Source organism: Odocoileus virginianus, chromosome 24 (genome assembly GCF_023699985.2).
Source record: "Odocoileus virginianus isolate 20LAN1187 ecotype Illinois chromosome 24, Ovbor_1.2, whole genome shotgun sequence".
NCBI lineage: Eukaryota > Metazoa > Chordata > Mammalia > Artiodactyla > Cervidae > Odocoileus > Odocoileus virginianus.
Window position 1 is genome coordinate 20,950,007 of NC_069697.1, and position 19,019 is coordinate 20,969,025.

Sequence of the window (19,019 nt, forward strand, 5' to 3'; positions counted from 1 at the left end):
CAAACTCTAAATTTCAGGTCATCTACACATGGAGGCATAGGTATGTATCACTATGAAGCATTAAATAAACAAATAAACTAGTCTGATTCCCTTCCTTGGCAAATGACAGAACCTCATGAAATAGTCTGGAAACTGGCTTAAGGAAAAGACAGCTTATTGGTTGATGAAAGAGCAGAGGTGTCTTTTGCTTCAGGCATCAGGGTCTAAGTAATGTCCTTAGGACCCTCTCTTTCTCTCACTCACTCTCATCTCTCTTTATTTCTTACTTTCTTTGGACTTTGAACTCATTGTAGCTGTAGATGGTTTTCCTCATGCATCCAGGAAAGGTGACAGAAAACACTCCCGTTGATCTCATCTTTACAGTTTGTGATCCCTAGACTGGGAGAGCACTGCTCTCTAATTAGGCACCTAAATGGCAAATCTCAAGGAAGAATCTGATTGGTCTTTTGAGGTTTCCTGCTTTTCCCCAAACCAAGGGAACAAAGCATTCTGATTTGGCTTAGGTCACATGTCAGCTACATGCAAAAGAGTCAATCTGGACTACTCTCTCCTACCATGCATGCAAATAAATTCAAAATCAATTAAAGACCCAAATGTAAGACCTGAAATCATAAAACATCTACAAGAAAATATAGGCAGTACTCTCTTTGACATCAGACTTCATGATTTTTTATTTTTGGATATGTCTCCTCAGGCAAGGGAAACAACAGCAAAAATAAATGGGATTACACCAAACTAAAAAGCTTCCGCATAGCAAAAGAAATTATCAGAAAAATGGAAAGGCCACCTACTGAATGAGAGAAAATATTTGCAAATATATCTGATAAGTGGCTAATATCCAAAATATACAAAGAGGTCATACAACTCAATATCAGAAAAACCAACAACCTAATTGAAAAATGTGCAGAGGGTCTGAATAGATATTTTTCCAAAGATGACATTCAGATGGCCATCAGACACCTGAAGCTCGATGTCACTAGTCATCAGGGAAACGCAAATCAAAACCACAGTGAGATATCCTAACCCTAAACTTAACCTTAAGCTTAAGCTTACCTCATTGTGATAATTACTTCCTTATTTACGAGTGATGTCATTATGCTGTACACCTTAACCTTACACAGTTGTTGCTTAGTCATTAAGTCACATCTGACTCTTTTGTGACCCTACACACTGTGGTGTACCAGGCTCCTCTGTGGGATTTCCCAGGCAAGCCTACTGGAGTGGGCTGCCCTTTCCTTCTGCAGAGGATCCTCCCAACCCAGGGAATGAATCCATCTCTCCTGCACTGGCAAGTGGATTCTTTACTGCTGAGCTACCATGGAAGCCCAACCTTATACAGTGCTATGTGCCAACTATATCACAATAAAACTGGAATGATAAAGAAAAGGAAAAAAATTTAAAAAAGAAAGTAGTTCTACTAGAAGAAGAAGAAGAGAAGGGATTCTTCACAGACACAAACTGCAAGTCTTCTCTTATAAGGCCTGTTGCAGACAGGCTTTCACCAGGCTTTCCTGGTGGATTCAGACACACAGCGTTTACTGATAATTCAACTGTGAAGAGCAGCTTGACTCACTGCCCCGCTGCCGCTTGCCTGTTCAGCAAGTAAACAGCCTCTTCACCTCCATCTGGGCGTTCGGACCCACCCTAGGCAGATGAACTAAAGGGAGCTGCTAGTCAGTTCCAAGACTCATTACTTCCGGTGACTGGCTTCAGTCCCTTTAGGATTTTGACTCTCCTCATGTTTTCCTGAGCTGCATCTTGGATTCCTACTCTGAATGCTACTTCCTCTGGGCCTGGAATAACCCTGGTGTAACCTTCTTACCCAGTTTCCATGACTGGATCTCCTCTCTTTCTTAAATAGCCACCTGTACTAAAGCTATCTATCTGCAACTGAATACTGAACTCACCTCACTTGCCAAGTCTTCTTCCTATTGCCTACTGGTTGGACCACTCCTGTGCTATCTCTGGAGACTTGTTTAGACTCTGAGTTCCATCCCTCACTGACCAACCCCCAGTAATGACAGCTACAAACATCTCAAGAAACTTCTTCAGTCTAAATATACAGGGCCACATGGAACAGCATTCTTGGAAGCACTCAAACTGGGTTTATTGCATTATAAACATTTGATCTTCCTACTGTGGAACCAGAAGCGGAAGTGGGACGAATGCTCAGCTTCCCTAACTTTATCACACTGTCACCAGCGCCTCTACAGAGCTTGTGTAGCTGGGTATCAAGGTATGGAAACAGATCCTGCCCTTTCTGCCTGAGCCCCCTTTTCCATGGAGTTCAGACCTTGTCATGGAACAGGACCATCTGATTCCCTCCATCTCTTAATATCTCTTTCTCGGCTCCTCCATATTGATACATATAAATAGATTCTTTCAGGTCTGTCCCTTTAGTTTGCCAAACATGCCTGGACATGAACTCCAGCAAAAGAAGAGGCCTGGGTTCAGGTTGAAATCTCTGCTACAAGAAGAGGCATGTTCCTGGCAATGGTTTCCCAGTCTGGTCTACACTACCAAAGCATTCTTGGTGTGTGTGTATTGGATACCTGTCACGCACCACTTCACATCCTCTCACCTGACTCCTACTGTAGCCCACTGCGGAGGCATCGAGTTCCATGGGGTCTTCGTGCAGCTTCCCCGGGGTGTGATTCTGATAGTGTCTCACCAGTGCCCTCATCACATACCTCTCACATCCGGTTCCAGGTCTTCTCTTATGCCAGACACAATATACCTAGGGGATTACTGGAACTACCACATCACAACCCAGAAGTAAGAGGGTCAGTAACGCCTTGGGCCACCCCTTGACCAATAGATGACAAAAGCTAATGAATACATATTTCCCTTTTTTGTCTACCAGGCAGGCATTTTTGAGACGCAATTCATAAGGCTCCTCAGAATGTTCCAGTGAGATAGAGCAGAGGTTGTCTGCAGTAGTGGTCATACCAGTAACTCATCCTTGTATTGGGTTTCCCACTTTCCCTGCCCCTTCCTTTTTTTGCCACTCCTCTTCTTTTATTTTAAATAAAATATCTCAGGTTCTGCTTTCTGGGAAGCTCAAGTTGAGAGAATATGATGGCTCCTTGATAGTTATTTAAGAGGAAGAATAAAGCTTTGGCACCAAAGAAGACTAGTTTCAAATTCTAACTAACAGTATGGCCATAGATAAATTACTTAGCCACTCTGAACCCCAATGTCCTCATTTTATAATGGGGATAATATGACTAACCCCATCACGTTTGTCTGAGCACTGAACTGAAGAGACTGTGTGAGGAACTAACAGCAACCCTGACACAGGGTCCTACTCAATCCTGTGTTCATTCTTTTCTCCTCTTTATTCTCACCCTTTGCTCTTTCTGGCCTTGGCTTCTTTTTTGTTTGTTTGTTTTTGTTGTTGTTGTCATTTTATTAGAACATTGTGGGGTAGAAATGAAAATAGACATAATAAAAGTATAGTTTTGTGTACTTCAAATGTACATACCCAACATCAAATAGATGGATACAAATGCAAAATTCCACTAAACTAAATCTTTAAATTTATTACTTGATAAAAATTGTAATTTTTAAAACGCACCAGAAAATGTATGCCTGTATTAAATACTCTCTAAAAGGGAGAAATATGTCATTGTTTGAGAACATACATTTAAAATAGAGATAAAATGAGATTAACAGCTAGGTTCTTACTTCTGTCAGAGAAGGAACTCTCTCCTTTAACAATTTTAAATGAAAACACCCTTATTGGTACATCAACATACACTTTTATTAAATATATATTTATTATACACAGAATATGTTTGTATAGTTAATATATAACATATACAATAATATATAGTATTTTCATTTGTGTGTGCTCAGTCGTGTCCAACTCTTTGTCACCCTATGGACTGTAGCCCACCAGGCTCCTCTGCCCACAGGATTCTCCAGCAAGCATAATGGAGTGGGTTGCCATTTGCTTCTCCAGGGGAACTTCCCACCCCAGGGATCGATCGCAACCCCATCTTCTGCAGCTCCTGCACTGGCAGCTGGATTCTCTACCACTGAGTCACCTGGGAAGCCCACTATACAAGTATATCATAGGTCATAATATACATATAAAATAGTATATATTATATGATATATACTATATTGCATCATACATAGTCATTTAGAGCATTTTCATTTAAAACATTAAAGGAATGAATTCCTTCTCTGACAGAAGTATATGTAATAATATATAATAATCTGAAATATCCTATAGATTTAACATAAAATAATATATTTAATATATTATATAAATAACATATATACTTATATATTTAAAATATATATACAAAGTGCTTATTATGCTAACTCCTTTGTTTCTAATAAAGGACTTTGAATCTGAACTAATGAAAGACAAGTAAATCACTGGGATTAAATCAAGACTATAATGTAACCTCTCATGCCATTATTCAATTAACTGTCTCAGCCAGAAGTAGATACCCACGGGAGCTTGAAGCATCTAAGGGGCGAAAATTGCATTCTTGGAACACAGTTCAAATGCCAATGAAATTACACTTGAGCGTAGAGACAGCTTGCTAGATGCTGGAGCAACAGTGCCGCAGTGTAACAGCCTGCGGGGGTGACAGCCACAGCGGGAGCTGAAGGGTACGGGAAGACCATCCAGGTCTTCCAGGTCACTGATCCGTACAGTCAGGAACCCCACGGGGTGTCCACAGATCCACAGTGTGCTGCCAGCTTTGGGCATCAATGTGCCAGCAGGGGCAACCTGAGATAGGGCACCCACAGTGGTGAGAGAACCACAGGGGTGGGTGGGCAGTTAAGAGGTGCATTCCCTTCTCTTTCCCTCCTCTCTGCCAATGCACCCAAGCCTAGGAAAGGGTGGAGGGAGGAGAGAAGCTGTGAACTAGAATAAGATGCTAACTGTATGGACCTAGCTTTTGAAAACTGAATATATCTACAATCTGCCCTAGATGTTGTTGACGGATAGAAAGAGGGGCTAGACACTGACTGGCGGGGGAAAAAAAAGAATCCACTACATGTTTGTGCCCTAATATGCTGACCTACCTCAGTTAACCACTTACTAAGATACCAGTGATGATAGAGAGATGATAGAGAAGAGAGAGATACATACATACACACATATATACGTACTATAGACCAAGACTTAGATAACTTTTTTAGTAAAATGAAAATAGTTACATTCACAGGGGTATTTCTGCTATGCCTTGCACTGAACCAGGTGTGTTACCCGTTAATCCACTTCATTCTAACAACAATAAGCACATTATCCCCATTTCTCAGATAAGGAAACTGAGTCTTTAAGAGGTTTGAGTAACTACCCTGAGATCATACTGTTTGTCAGTGGCTAGTAACCTTCTCTTATTGCTTATTCTAAAACTGAATCATTAACTCAGCCTAGCCCTACTTTCTACCATCTCATTTTATAAATATTTAAATCTAGTCTCAGAGAAATTTAAAAACTTGACCAAAGTTGTTATTTTCTAACAAAAAAAAGGTCTTTTAATTTTTTACTACGGGGCTTCTAATAAGGTTATTAAAAGAAAGAAAGGAAAAACTTACAAATAAGCCCATGTGCACTTTTGTTTTGAACAGCAATTGTCATTATCTTAAGAGATCATAGTCTAAGGCAGGTGGCTGGCTCAGGCTGTGTTCTTGTTGAGGGAAGAGAACAGAGGGGTCTTGTAAAATTCTAACCTACTTGTGAAGTTCAGAGGCGTTACTACTGGATGCATTCTACTTAGCCTGGCACATGGCAAGCACTCGGTGAATGCTTGCTGGATGGGTATTCAATATAAATATAGTCAATATGCTGTGGTCAAAATAGAAATTAATGCACTCTGAATCAAAAAAAAGAAATTACAATTTCCCCCCCTTAACATTGAATAGATAATACTACTCAGCAGATATGTTTTTTCCCCCCACAACTCACATCAGTCAACTTTTATTTGCATCTGTAATATGGACATGTACAAATGCTCATCTGTCAATTTTCCTGAGCCAACAATCATAGTATTATGACCTGTTACCAAATACCAAAGTCAGACCTTCTAGGTCAGTCTTATTCCATTTGTGTATTACTTGTTGCAATGTATATACTACAATATATATACATATAACTCAGATTTCAGGAGTTGATCATTTATCCCCAATGATAGGTGAAGGGCAAGACTCTGCTCACCTCTGAAAGGCTTGTGCAGACTCTTACAACATGAAATGGGAATTTCCCTTCCCTTCTGTTAAATTCTAATTCACCTCCCCTCACCCACATGGCAAGTCTAGCTGTCTGCCCCAGGCAGCTTCTGCCAGTTAGGCCAGGCCTGATCTTGTTTTCTGAATGTCTGAAGCAGGGAGGCCTAAGGAAATATTGCTCTCATGCCGAAGTTGCTTTGTCTTCATGGGGAAATTTTTTTTTTCCCAGAGAAAGGTAAACACAGCCAATCTGAGAAATCTTAGTTGATTATTTACTATGACTTAACCTTCGAAAGATTCCACTGCAAAAGGAAGGGCACGTATTTATACCGTTCACAGCCCAGGGACCTCTTTTCCTCTGCATACCCAGCGGAGCTAAGCTATTTAGCTTGACCTCATACATAACAAGGCCAACCCTATGACCCCCTGAATTTCCCCACATGACTTGCAGGGAACATTCAAAGAAGTCAACTTGCTAATAAGCCTGGAGGAGTTAGGGTTTATATCATTCCTGAATTATCGATGGAGCTTTGCAAATCAGCTTTACCTGTTGTGCACATGATTATGCTCAGATAATCTTTACCGCAGAGAAGAACATTTGTCAATATAAGGGCTAATGAAGACCTACACTATATAAATTTTTTTTCTCAAAGCAAAAGATCAAAACTCAAATGTGATTTTACTGATTTGAAATAATAATTCTGGGGTTTCAGGGTATAATTTGATGGGATTGAGTTTTCAGACCAAATCTTTGTGCAGAGATAAGAACTGCTCTGCTTTGGTAATATTATTATTATTAATCATCTGAAGCAAGTGCTCAAAATATAAATGTTATTTGCAAAAAAGGCAATAACGCCATGTAGAAATTCATGCTGATGGGCTGTCATTTCAAAGGGTAGAAAGAGCACCATCCATCCCTCTTCAGGTCTTAAGAAAATTAAGTGAAAATGAAGTGGCTTGTGTTACATAAAAGGCAGATGACACAGAGTAAACACACTTAACAGCAAAGTTAACAATGCACTTGTTATTATGACTATCAGGAATAGCAAATGAATGCAAATAACAGAAGTACTATTAGTGGCTAAAGCAAGTCAGTAGTTTCTTCTCACTTAAAAAGTTGGAAGGTGTTCAATTACTAGGGACCCCAAGTCTGCCCTCTTTCTCTCAACATGGTTCCTGAAGTCTTAGCTTTCCCATCCATAACCCAGGAAAGAGGCGAAAGGGGGAAAAGGGCCAAAAAAGTATTCTAGCTTTTTTCCCAGAAGACTCACCTGTAGAGTTGCTAATTTGGTAAATGAAAATAACAATATATGGTGATGGTGGTTTAGTTGCTAAGTCAGGTCTGACTCTTGCGACCCCATGAACTGTGGCCCTCCAGGCTCCTCTGTCCTTGGGATTTCCCAGGCAAGAATACTGGAGTGGGTTGCCATTTCCTTCTCCAGGGGATCTTCCTGACTCAGGGAGCAAACCTGAGTCTCCTGCATTGCAGATGGATTCTTTACTGCTGAGCCACATATTAGCTCATATTGAAAATTATTCATTGTTTACCTGAAATTCAAATTTAACTGGGAAATTCACATTTTATCTGACAATGCTGCCCTCCCAACAACTCTTAAACCTCATTAGCCATCCCCTACTGTAAGGGACACCAGGAAATACAGTCTTCAGCCAGGAGTTGTTGCCATATAGGAGTTGTTTTGCTAAGGAAGAAACGCAGAGTGAATAAGGAACTGACAGTCTTTGCAAGAAACCGAGGGTGAGCCTGGAAAAAGGTCCTCATCCATGCCCCACCACGCCTGTGCAGCATTTCTTGACTACATCAGCCCTTCGTGGTCACTCTGGACTCTGAACGTCTATGGCTTTTTTTGCCTTGGTTCTAGATACAAAGTTAAGAAACTGATTTTTAATAAACACACATGAATTGATACATTCAGGAGGCTAATGTCCTCTTCAAAGGAGTTAGACTCTAATGGTACTAACACCCTTCAAAATAGTTTTGGAGTTTCGATCTGATGAAGCAGAAATCTTTCCTTACGAGGGAAACAGGCCGCTGCAGTTGCAGGCAAGACCAGGGAGGCCTTGGAAATGTGTTGTCTCTGAATAGAAACGTTCAACAAATTCCACTGTCCATCAGTCTTACACTGTGCCTTCCCAGAGCCTCCTTCCATCATTATAAGACCACAAGATTATCTTCTGGAATGTCAACAGCTCCAGCCAGTGGGGGCAGAGCTGAACAAAGCAGCCTGTTTAGGAAACTGGCCCTGGCAAGCTCAGTGGCCTCTCATAACTCAATCATCTGCAGGCTGATCGGTCTCATTAAAGCATGGTTTATACTGTGTTGCTTCCTAAAATAAAGATAGGGAACAGGGAGGAAAGCAGGGAATTAAAAGTCTCCTCTTGTTTCCCTTGAAAATTTTTCATTTTGGCGTCCCTTCTGCCTGATACGGCTGCCTACAGTGCTGTGCTGTGCTGTCCTTAGTCACTCAGTCGTGTCTGACTTGGCGACCCCATGGACTGCAGTCGCCGGGCTCCTCTGTCCGTGGGACTCTCCAGATAAGAATACTGGAGTGCACTCCTGGGCATACACACCGAGGAAATCAGAACTGAAAGAGACACGTGTACCCCAGTGTTCATCGCAGCACTGTTTATAATAGCCAGGACATGGAAGCAACCTAGATGCCCATCAGCAGACAGATGGATAAGGAAGCTGTGGTACATATACACCATGGAATATTCAGCCATTAAAAAGAATTCATTTGAATCAGTTCTAATGAGATGGATGAAACTGGAGCCCATCATACAGAGTGAAGTAAGCCAGAAAGATGAACACCAATACAGTATACTAACGCATATATATGGAATTTAAAAAGATGGTAATGGTAACCCTATATGCAAAATAGAAAAAGAGACACAGACGTACAGAATAGACTTTTGGACTCTGTGGGAGAAGGCAAGGGTGGGATGTTCTGAGAGAATAGCATTGAAACAAGTATGCTATCAAGGGTGAAACAGATCACCAGCCCAGGTTGGATGCATGAGACAAGTGCTCAGGGCTGGTGCACTGGGAAGACCCAGAGGGATGGGATGGGGAGGGAGGCGGGAGGAGGGATCAGGATGGGGGGGGGGAACACATGTAGATCCATGGCTGATTCATGTCAGTGTATGGCAAAAACCACTACAATATTGTAAAGTAATTAGCCTCCAACTAATAAAAATAAATGAAGAAAAAAAAAAGAATACTGGAGTGGGTTGCCATGCCCTCCTCCAGGGGATCTTCTTTACAGTTCCTACCTGCTACAAATCAGGTTTCCATCCTTTCTCTGGCTCTTAGCTGGATGAACCTGGGATGTTTTATGAGGTCGATCTTTACCCATAAGAAAGCACATCCCACCTATCTTCAGGTCCCTTCCTTGGGCTAACTGTGTGGTCGGCGAGCTTTCAAACATGGGGATAAAATTATTTGTCTAAGGTGGAACCCTAACATCACCCTATGGTTCAACACCTTTCCTGAATGGTTGCTGGGCAGACACCTCCACGCGGATGCTGATGACAGTAAACACATTACGCCTGTTCAGCCTAGGGTTTAACCACATTCAGTTCTGGGTTTGTCATATGCTCTCTCGCTATTTATACTGCTTTGGGTCAGCTACTTGATACTTAATGAAATTTGCCTCCAGGCTGCCCTGCAGGGAAAATGACCTATCTGGGGAGAATGCTGTTCCAACTTCACAACCTCTGACGATTGCCCAATAGTCCTCTGAAAAGGTTGCAGGCCTGGAGTGAGCGAAAGTCCACGCTGCTTCCTGGCATTGGAGGGCACCGAGTGCTTTAGTGTAAATAGAATGATATCCCCTGCTTTGGGGAGGGGGTGGGGGTGCGGTGGGGGTGGAGGGTGGCAGCTTTCCAGCCAACCGCTCCCACAAGGGAGCAACTGTGGAGGGCATGAGCGATGTGGCAATTCGGCCTCCGCTCAAGGTCGGAACAGGCAGGGCTTCTCAGTGATGATTTTACCAACCTTTCTGTCATTTCGGAAGCAGAACACAGCAGAGACAAGAATGGATCTATGGGATGGAAATAATGAGCCATTTATAACCCAAAATGAGACTGCCAGGAAAAACAAACACACAAAAAAAGTACATTTATCAGAAGCCTGCGCTGCCCAAGGCTAGCGGGGTACAAGGTACTGCGTGTTCAGCTTCCTGGGCCAAGAGCTACAGTAAGTCATGTCCCCCCTGGACTGCTCCTTCTCCTGTCAGCCGGATCAAGAGCCTCAACCACCTGGTGGAGAAAAGCTTTAGTGTTTTCCAAGTGTGTGCCGGGTGGATGGTTCACATTTTTGATAAAGATGTGGAGTCATGCTGCAACACTTAACAAGTGCTCCTGCGTAAGGATTGCGCAATTCCGAGAGGCCCAGGGCTCGGCACAGCAGAGGGCCCGCCGCGAGCCCCCAGCTTCTGTAATGTGTGAGCGCACCCCCGGGCTTCTCCTTGCACACTGCTAAGGAATTCGGCTCTGAGCTGTCCTCGGTTTCGGCAGTTCTTTGCCCCAAAGGTGCATCACATGGCTTGGCTGTCCGCACCTGCTGGTGTGGAGGCGGCTGCCGGGGGCTGATCCCTCTCTGGCAGCCTCACAGAGCAGGCTGGCTCTGGTCCCCAGGCGGCCTTGGTCTCACCCTGAAGCACCCTGTCCGGAGGGGGAATGAGGACTTTTCATCTTAGGAAACCTAGGCCTGAAGGTTGAACTGGGGCTGCTCTGATAAATGGATTTCCCCAAAGCAAAGCGTCCTGGACGCATCGGGACGCTGTTGGGTGGTCAGCACACTTTATCTGACTCAGATTCACCCAGTGCTCTTGTCCTCGGGCCCACCTGGAGCAGATATAAAGTAGGACAAGTGTGGGTTTTATGCCCTCTCACCTCCAATCACTGTACCCACGCCTGCCTCCTGGCTTGCCTTTGATTTCCATCCAGGCTTCCACTCACCCCACAGAGCTTCTGAGCACCTGCTCTGTGCCAAGCGCTGTGCCAAGCACTGGGCACCAGGTCCAGACAGGGCTTTCACAGCACCTGGTGGCCTCTGCGGTGCAGGGAGGAGCCCTGCAGGAGCCCCATTTCCCGGGTCACTCTCGGCCCCGTGGTGTCCCCAAACCATCCCTCTCCATTCAGCTTCCCTGACTCTCTCCATCTACCCCCATCTAGGGTGGGGCCATTTCTTTACAGTACTTATCAGGCACGCATGCATGCTAAGTCACTTCAGTCGTGTCCGACCCTGTGCGACCCTATGGACAGCAGCCCACCAGGCTCCTCTGTCCACGGGATTCTCCAGGCAAGAATACTGGAGTTCTCCAGTACTTATCATAGTGATCTAACAAATTATTCTTGTACAAAGGTTGCTTTTTGTAATCACTGGTTCCTCTCAGGAGTTTCCACACGTGAAAAAATGATGGTTTGAAGAAACAAATCCTTTTATGAGATGAACGCGGGTCTAATGAGAATTTGAAACAGGGAGTAATATCAATATATTGTCTGGGCAGACTCTGTCTGGTTTCAGCAGGGAGAGAGGTTGCTTCCTTCTCCTCTGCCCAGTGAACTCTGTGTGGGGTGGTTAAAAGAATAAATTCCAGATCTGAGCAGTCTGGGTTCAGATCCCAGCTTTGTTAAGTTACAATCTTAGGGAAAATCTTGGATCTTTGCTCCTTAATTTCATGCTATGAAAAGAGGGATGGTAGCAATAGCTAAGGATATCTCACAGGCTGGTTTGGGGATGACCAAAAGTTAATAAGTGTGATATTTTTATAATACTGCCATGCTTAGTTAAGTACACTATAATTATGTTAACTGATTCTTCATGAAGCCAATTCTATTCTTTCTACATTACAGATTCTCAAGTAAGTTGTACCAAGAAAGGATGTGTGATTCAGGGCTGTAGTTTCCTCATCTGCAAAATAGGAAGTAGTGATTGAATGAGGATGTAGGGTCAGAGGACCAGTCAGGTGACCAGATTCTGGTCTGTGTTCTTTGCTGTCTTTCTGACCTGGGAGAACTCATGTAACCTCCCTGCAGTCTAGAAATTGAACTTGATCTGTGTTTTCCAAACTCAGGTTATTCAAGTAACACTTGTAGAATCATTACCATATCCCTGAATCACAGCTTCGCAGGGGGCGCTAGTAGTAAAGAACCTGCCTTCCAATGCAGGAGACATGAGACAGAGGTTTGATCCCTGGGTCAGGAAGATCCCCTGGAGAGGGGAGTGGCAACCCACTCTAGTATTCTTGTCTGAAGAATCCCATGGACAGAGGACCCAGGCAGGCTACAGTTCATAGAGTCACACAGAGTCAGACATGACTGAAGCACCTTAGCACACACAGCACGCCCTAAATCCCATCCTGGTTATTTACTTGATATTTTCCTTCAGATAATCTTCAAATCAACTCACTTTCATATGTAGCCTCACAGAGGGAATATCCATATACTCAAGGGTTGGATATAGTAATTATAGGTTTTTCTAATGCATGTTAAAATAAATATTTAATGAAATTTTAAAATATTTTTTATAACATCTTCATGCATGCCAACAATGAGGTGCATACACCATTTTAGCAAACTCCAGGTTAAACGTTCACTGTGGATCTGGTCAGCTCTAAAATCCTCTTGAGTACTGTTATATAATTTCAATGTGGCTATTTAACTTTGTGTTTCTTTATATCAGGGCGCAGACTATGGCTGATACCTCTTTAGGCACCAAGTGCCTAGAAGGGTGCTTGGTAAATATTTAATTTTAAGTTAGAAGTACATGCATGCATACCTACAAATATATCTGTGACCCACTAACAGCCAGGCCAATACTGAGAACACTCCTTTCTTTCTCCCCACATCCATATCACTGCGTTTGTTGGGCAGTTGTTCCCTGAATGAAGTGAAGCATGTGGGACTCCAGGCCCTAAGTGGGCACTCAGGAAATGTTAGCTTCCTGGACTGCCTTCTCTCTTCCTGTGTTCTTTGTTAGTGGAGCTGTTTGTCCATGTGAAAATGAGCCTACTTCCTCAGGAGTTTACAGCCCTGGCTATTGTTGGGTTATAATAATTGTCATCCTCAATGCCAGCCCTAAAAGTGTTCATTTAGATCAGAAATGTCTGATCTAAAGAAGAAATTGTGTTTCTTTTTTTTTTTTTTTTTTTTTTTTTTGTGTAATAAAGTTTTATTAAAGTATAAAGGAGATAGAGAAAGCTTCTGACATAGGCATCAGAAGGGGGCAAAAGAATACCCCTTTTGCTAGTGTTAGCAATGGAGTTATATACTCTCCAATGAGCAACATAGATTACAAGTCCCTTGAAAACCTATGATCCGATAGATTAGGTTAGTACTTTTAATTCCCAAGGAGTTATGAAATGGTCAAAGAGACCGAAAAGTTGACCGAGAAAGGAGAGTTCGGTCCACACGCTTTGCCCGTTTCTGGTCGGTTCCTGAAGAAGACATTGGTTGCCTCTTGGCATTGGCAGGTCGGTATAAACCCCCGACAGGTTTTTGTCATAAGCCTTATGAGGTCGCCGCGGAACCGCAGAGCAGGGCTCCTCATTTGCTTCGCGAGGGCGTTTCATTCATTCACACAAGCACACTGAAGAGTTAGTAAAGTACAGCAGAAAACATGTTTGCTAGGAGAACAAAGAACTAGAGCTCCAAGCATCCTTACCTTGTCTTGAAGGATCCCGGACGAGCCCCCAAGATGAAAGGTTGTTGCTGAACGATTAGACGCGGGATTCTTGGCCTCCGGAGGAGACGAATTCAATCCGGGGCCAGAGACGAGGCTGGATCGCTCAGAGCTTTTGTGTAATAAAGTTTTATTAAAGTATAAAGGAGATAGAGAAAGCTTCTGACATAGGCATCAGAAGGGGGCAAAAGAATACCCCGAAATTGTGTTTCTAAATGCTATTATTGAAGTGATCTTAAGAAACGGAGCTGTTTCTTAAGTAAAAAATGTGCACCTACACTATCATGACACAGTCCTGGGTTCATAGAATGAGAAATTTCTCAACTTTTTGACACTTATTAAACATTTCTGTGTCAATAACATTGGGAGATAGAAATCTGAATGAGACTATTAGACTTTGAAGAGACTAGTAGATTGTGAGTGACTTGAAAGCCAGTAATATTCACCGTTACATCTCCTAGGGCTTAGCAAAGCAGCCACGTGTGGCAGCAATGCATTAAATATTTGTTCCATAAATGAACTAATGAATAAATGAAGATACCAGTCTAGCACTGAAAGAGCTTGCACTCTGAGAAACAAGACGGCACAAAGAAATTATTAATTAATAGCAAGCCTAACATTACAGGAGATAACAAATTGTACTTATCATTCCCTTCCCACCATCGCTGGTGAGCCTGACTTCAGAGGGAGGTTGCTAAGTTGCTGTCATGTGACTGGTTTCTAAGGGCCACTGAGTTTATCAGCTCCTGGGAGCAAACAGGGTATTATTTAATGTAAACAAATCAATGGCTGTTTATCCTCTCAATCATTCTTCAGTCATCCACTGGCAAAGAAAGAAGTGGCAATGATGATAGCTATGAAATTAGAATGCACGAGAAGTTAGAAGTCATTAATTAATGATTTTGCAGGTCAGGGCGATGCTTCAACCTGCAAGGAACTTTGCCATGCCATGAACTTCTACACACCTCTCTAGGATTCCAAATTGTCAGCATAAAAATAGCAGTCCCAAATCAATGTTTTTTATTATTCATTAGTTACTGAAATACTCTTCCCAAATACACACTTAACTGAAAAATTCCTTTTCCTGTAGGGTTTTAAAGCATTCAGTCCATGAATCAAACCGTACAGTTCTGCCTGTTTCACTGGGCACTGATACCAACACCTGCAAAACCCAATTAATTGGGAAGAATGACATTTCCTTTGGAATTCTGTTTTAAAAATGATTTGTGTGCCAGGCCAATAAAAATTTCAAGCAGTGAAATGCATAAGGAGAAGAAAGTAAATTTCTATCAACCCATGGAACCCAGTCTCACAGTCTTTTCCATAGAGGCATCCACTATTATATTTCTTGGGCATCCTTCCAAAAGTATTCTGTGTATATACAAGCATATGTGCCCCTACCTTTCTTACACATACTCCTCTGTTCCTCAGTAAAACTTAAGAAATTGTGGAGTTCATTGCAAATCATACACTAAGAGTTACCTTTTTTATTTCAACAGCTGCACTATATTCCACTGTGTGGATGTCCCCAAGTTTATACAACCCCTGATGGACAAATGGGTAGCTTTCAATCCTCTACTCCCCCAAACATATTTTTGCACACATCTGAATAGAGCCATGAATCAGTGCCTTAAGATGGAATTTCAAAATCAAAGGATATGTGAATTTTAATTCTGATAAACATTCTCAAATAGTAACACTCAAGTTTTGGTGAGAATTGCCAAAAGTAAAGTATTTATTCACACTAGAGACAAAAGCAAAGACTATGTTTTATTTTAAACCATAATACCTGTCAAGCATCTCATTTTTTAAATGAAATTCATTTGCCAATGTCTTGTCCACCTAGACGTACACACACACGCAGACATTATTATGAATCCATTCAAAATATACTTGACAGCAATTCGCTAAAGAAGGAACTTGCCAGAAGTCTCTTACCACCACATTGCGTGAGTGTTGCAATGGGGTTAGCTCACGAATACCACACGTTCTCCACTGTGCCCTTGCTGTGTTTACTGCCCTTTGTGGCCTTGGTCATTTAGCAACACTGCTTTATTTTTCTTTTTGTAACCAAAGGTCAATTTACTACCCATCCCCCTCCCTTCCTCTTCCGAATCACCAGGGACATGATTTCTTCTTGCCAGTGTTCCCTCACAAAAGTAACCACTCTTAAAAAGGTCAAGCCAGGCATATTACGGATGCATCCCTGAAAAGGGCTCTGTTACAATGAACTTTGATTTATTTAATTTTCTATTACCTGTGGGAGTGAGTTCATGAATGACAATCTTGTACTCTGCTCAGTTGCCACTTTCCTCACTGGCTTTCTGTATTAAAAAACAAAACAAACAAAAACAAACAAACAAAAACAGATGAAGAGATCCAGAAGAATCTCTCTAGTTTCTCTAGAATTTACCCAACACACACTCTGTGCTACAATCTCCAGTTAGGGCTAGTTTCCTATTTGCTCTTGTAACATGAGCAAAGTGTGGAGGTTTTGTGTTTGTTTTGTCACCAGCTGTAACCATTTTCTTTTCCCTGCCTCTGACCACAAACCCATAACCTCCTGGTAACCACTGAAAATTTACATCTGACTGGGTTGAATGGAATAAAGTAATTTTGGTTTCATTGGTGACAACCAATTAAATAAATGTTCTGCTTACATCTAGAATGGGCTGCAAATTAAGAAAACAGCTTATGTCTGGCTTCAAATATTCTGGGGTTCCAAGGATCCATAAAAGTAATTGCCATAATGTGAGTAATCAAGGAGACTCATTTTTCCATTTCTCTCAGAATCACTCTCAAAGAGCCAGAAACTGTAGATTTAAAAAAAAAAAAATTGGATTTAGACTCTGCAAGGAGGCAATGTCAATATTCTCACGCTGTGGGCTGTTGAAGCTTCTTAGTCCAGATAGCCCTGGGCTTGCTCAGGCTTCCTAGTGGCTCAGTGGGGAAGAATCTGCCTGCAGTGCAGGAGATATGGGTTCAAGCCCTGGGTTGGGAAGGTCCCCTGGAGAAGGAAATGGCAACCCACTCTAGTATTCGTGCCTGGAAAATCCCATGGACAGAGGAGCCTAGAGGTCTACAGTCCATTAGTGACTAAACCACAACAGTAAGGGCTTGCTCAGGAAGCAATGGAAAGACCAGATCTTCTATTTAAAATGAAAGCAAGAAACCACTGCACTATGTCGACACTTTTTTGGTAAATTTCAATCCCACATGAGTCCTGCCCATGAAGGAGTCTAAGAGTTGGTGCTGCTGCTCTTGACCCTGCCATATAGGGGTCCCCAGAAGTAGGACCCCAGGGACTTAGGATAGAGGATGAAGGTGGACAGTAGGTAGGAGCCACTGAATTATGCCAGACCAGGCTACAGAAACCTTGAAAGGAACATTTCAAATGCCTTAAAGCCTTCAGCACAATGAAGAGATTTCAAAATCAAAGTAATTCCCCACTTTTAGGCACTTATACTCAAGACACAGATATCTCATAGCAGTGGACTTCTCTATATTCTAACTCCTTTTATTCAACAAAAGCATATTAGTCACATATGAAGGGCTAGGCTTCCACCTCAGTGCTGTACAAAGACTAAAAAGTCATCAACTCTGCCCCATAGCACACGCTCATTAAATAACGTTGAATAAGTGAATCAAAGGATGAATGTTTGAAGGAATAAAGCTTACAATCAAGTAAGGGGAGAAAACACAGATAAGCAGGTGGCAGGTGTAGAATACAGTGGTGTGAGTGGTCAGTTCTACCCAGGGTGGTAGAGAAAGGTTTCAGGCTTGAGGTGACCAATAGGTAATGGACAGATAAATGGGGGAAGAAGAGATTTTTAATGTAGGAAGTGAAAGAACTTAGCGTGAGCTAAGATCTAAAGCAGAGATCAGCAAACCAGAGCCCATGGACCAAACGCAACCTACCACCTGTTCTTGTAAATAAAGTTTTATTTGGACACAACCATGCCCACACCAAGGTATATTTTGTCCACGGCTGCTTTCATGTTACAGCAGCAGCACTGATTAGTTGCAACAGAGACCACAAGACCTACAAAATCTAATATGTTTATTAAATATTCAAGGGCCTGCCAGATAGGCCCAGTTGCTGGACCTTGGTTGTCCTAAAAGAGGCTTGATGAGAGATGAGACAGAAAAGGGAGCAAAGACCAAACCCTGAAGATTCTTTTATGCTGTATTAAAATAACTGATACCTGTGAAAAGAGGGGAGGGGTAAGATAGGGATAGAGGATTAAGAGGTACAAAAGACTATGTATAAAGTAAATAAGCCACAAGGATGTATTACACGGGGTAAATAGCCAATATTTTATAGCAACTATAAATGGAGTATAAGCTACACAAATTTTGAATCACTATGCTGTTCTCCTGAAACTAACATAATATGGTAAATCAACTATACCTCAATTTTTTTAAGAAAAGAAATTTGGTCTGGACTTTTCCAGAAATAAGTAGCAAAAGCACTTTTGCATTTATAAATGTTTCTCAGGGATCAAGATAGGTAAGAGACTCAACAAAGGTATCTTTTTAAAAAAGAAAAAAAAAGATAGGTAAGAGGGATATAAAATTGCAGCAGAAAACCAGCTCTCCTCTGAAATATTCCTTGATTCCACAAACATCAGAGAGCTTAATGTGTGCCATTATACATCTTGTCACATGCTTGGGAAAGAGAACCTGGCATACAGAGACAATCAATGTCTACTGAATAAAGGAATTAGGGAAGGAGTGAAGACAATATTTTAATAGCATCATTATTAACAGGCTTCCTGAATAGGCTGCCTCTGTTATGAAACCACTGGCTGAGGCTCCCACTGGTGCCCAGTTACCACACATGTAAACACTGAGATCCAGGCATGAGGAGGTTAATAGTGAAACACAAACCAGAGAGAAATTCCTTCCTTTCATCTCCAGTGCCAACATCATCAAATACCAGCCACTGGCTGAACCTGTGTTTATTCATGCTCAGTGGCCTAATGAGAGGGGATAGGACAAGAAGCAGTTCTGCTAATAACTGTCATAAAAATAATAATATCACTTGGCTCCATGCGGCATTTTTCATTGGAAAATCTTGAATCATTTTTTTTTTTCTTTTGGGCAACAATTATTTCCA

At 42.1% G+C, this 19,019-nt stretch overlaps 1 long non-coding RNA gene across 1 annotated transcript in view; it reads right to left on the bottom strand.

Moving 5' to 3' along the window:
• LOC110126631 (uncharacterized) overlaps nucleotides 1–19,019 on the bottom strand; it is a 275,536-nt gene that overhangs the window by 52,313 nt on the left and 204,204 nt on the right. The window contains exon 4 of the long non-coding RNA XR_011483198.1: nucleotides 16,158–16,224. This is a non-coding gene — a long non-coding RNA (uncharacterized lncRNA). The remainder of the gene's footprint in view (nucleotides 1–16,157; nucleotides 16,225–19,019) is intronic.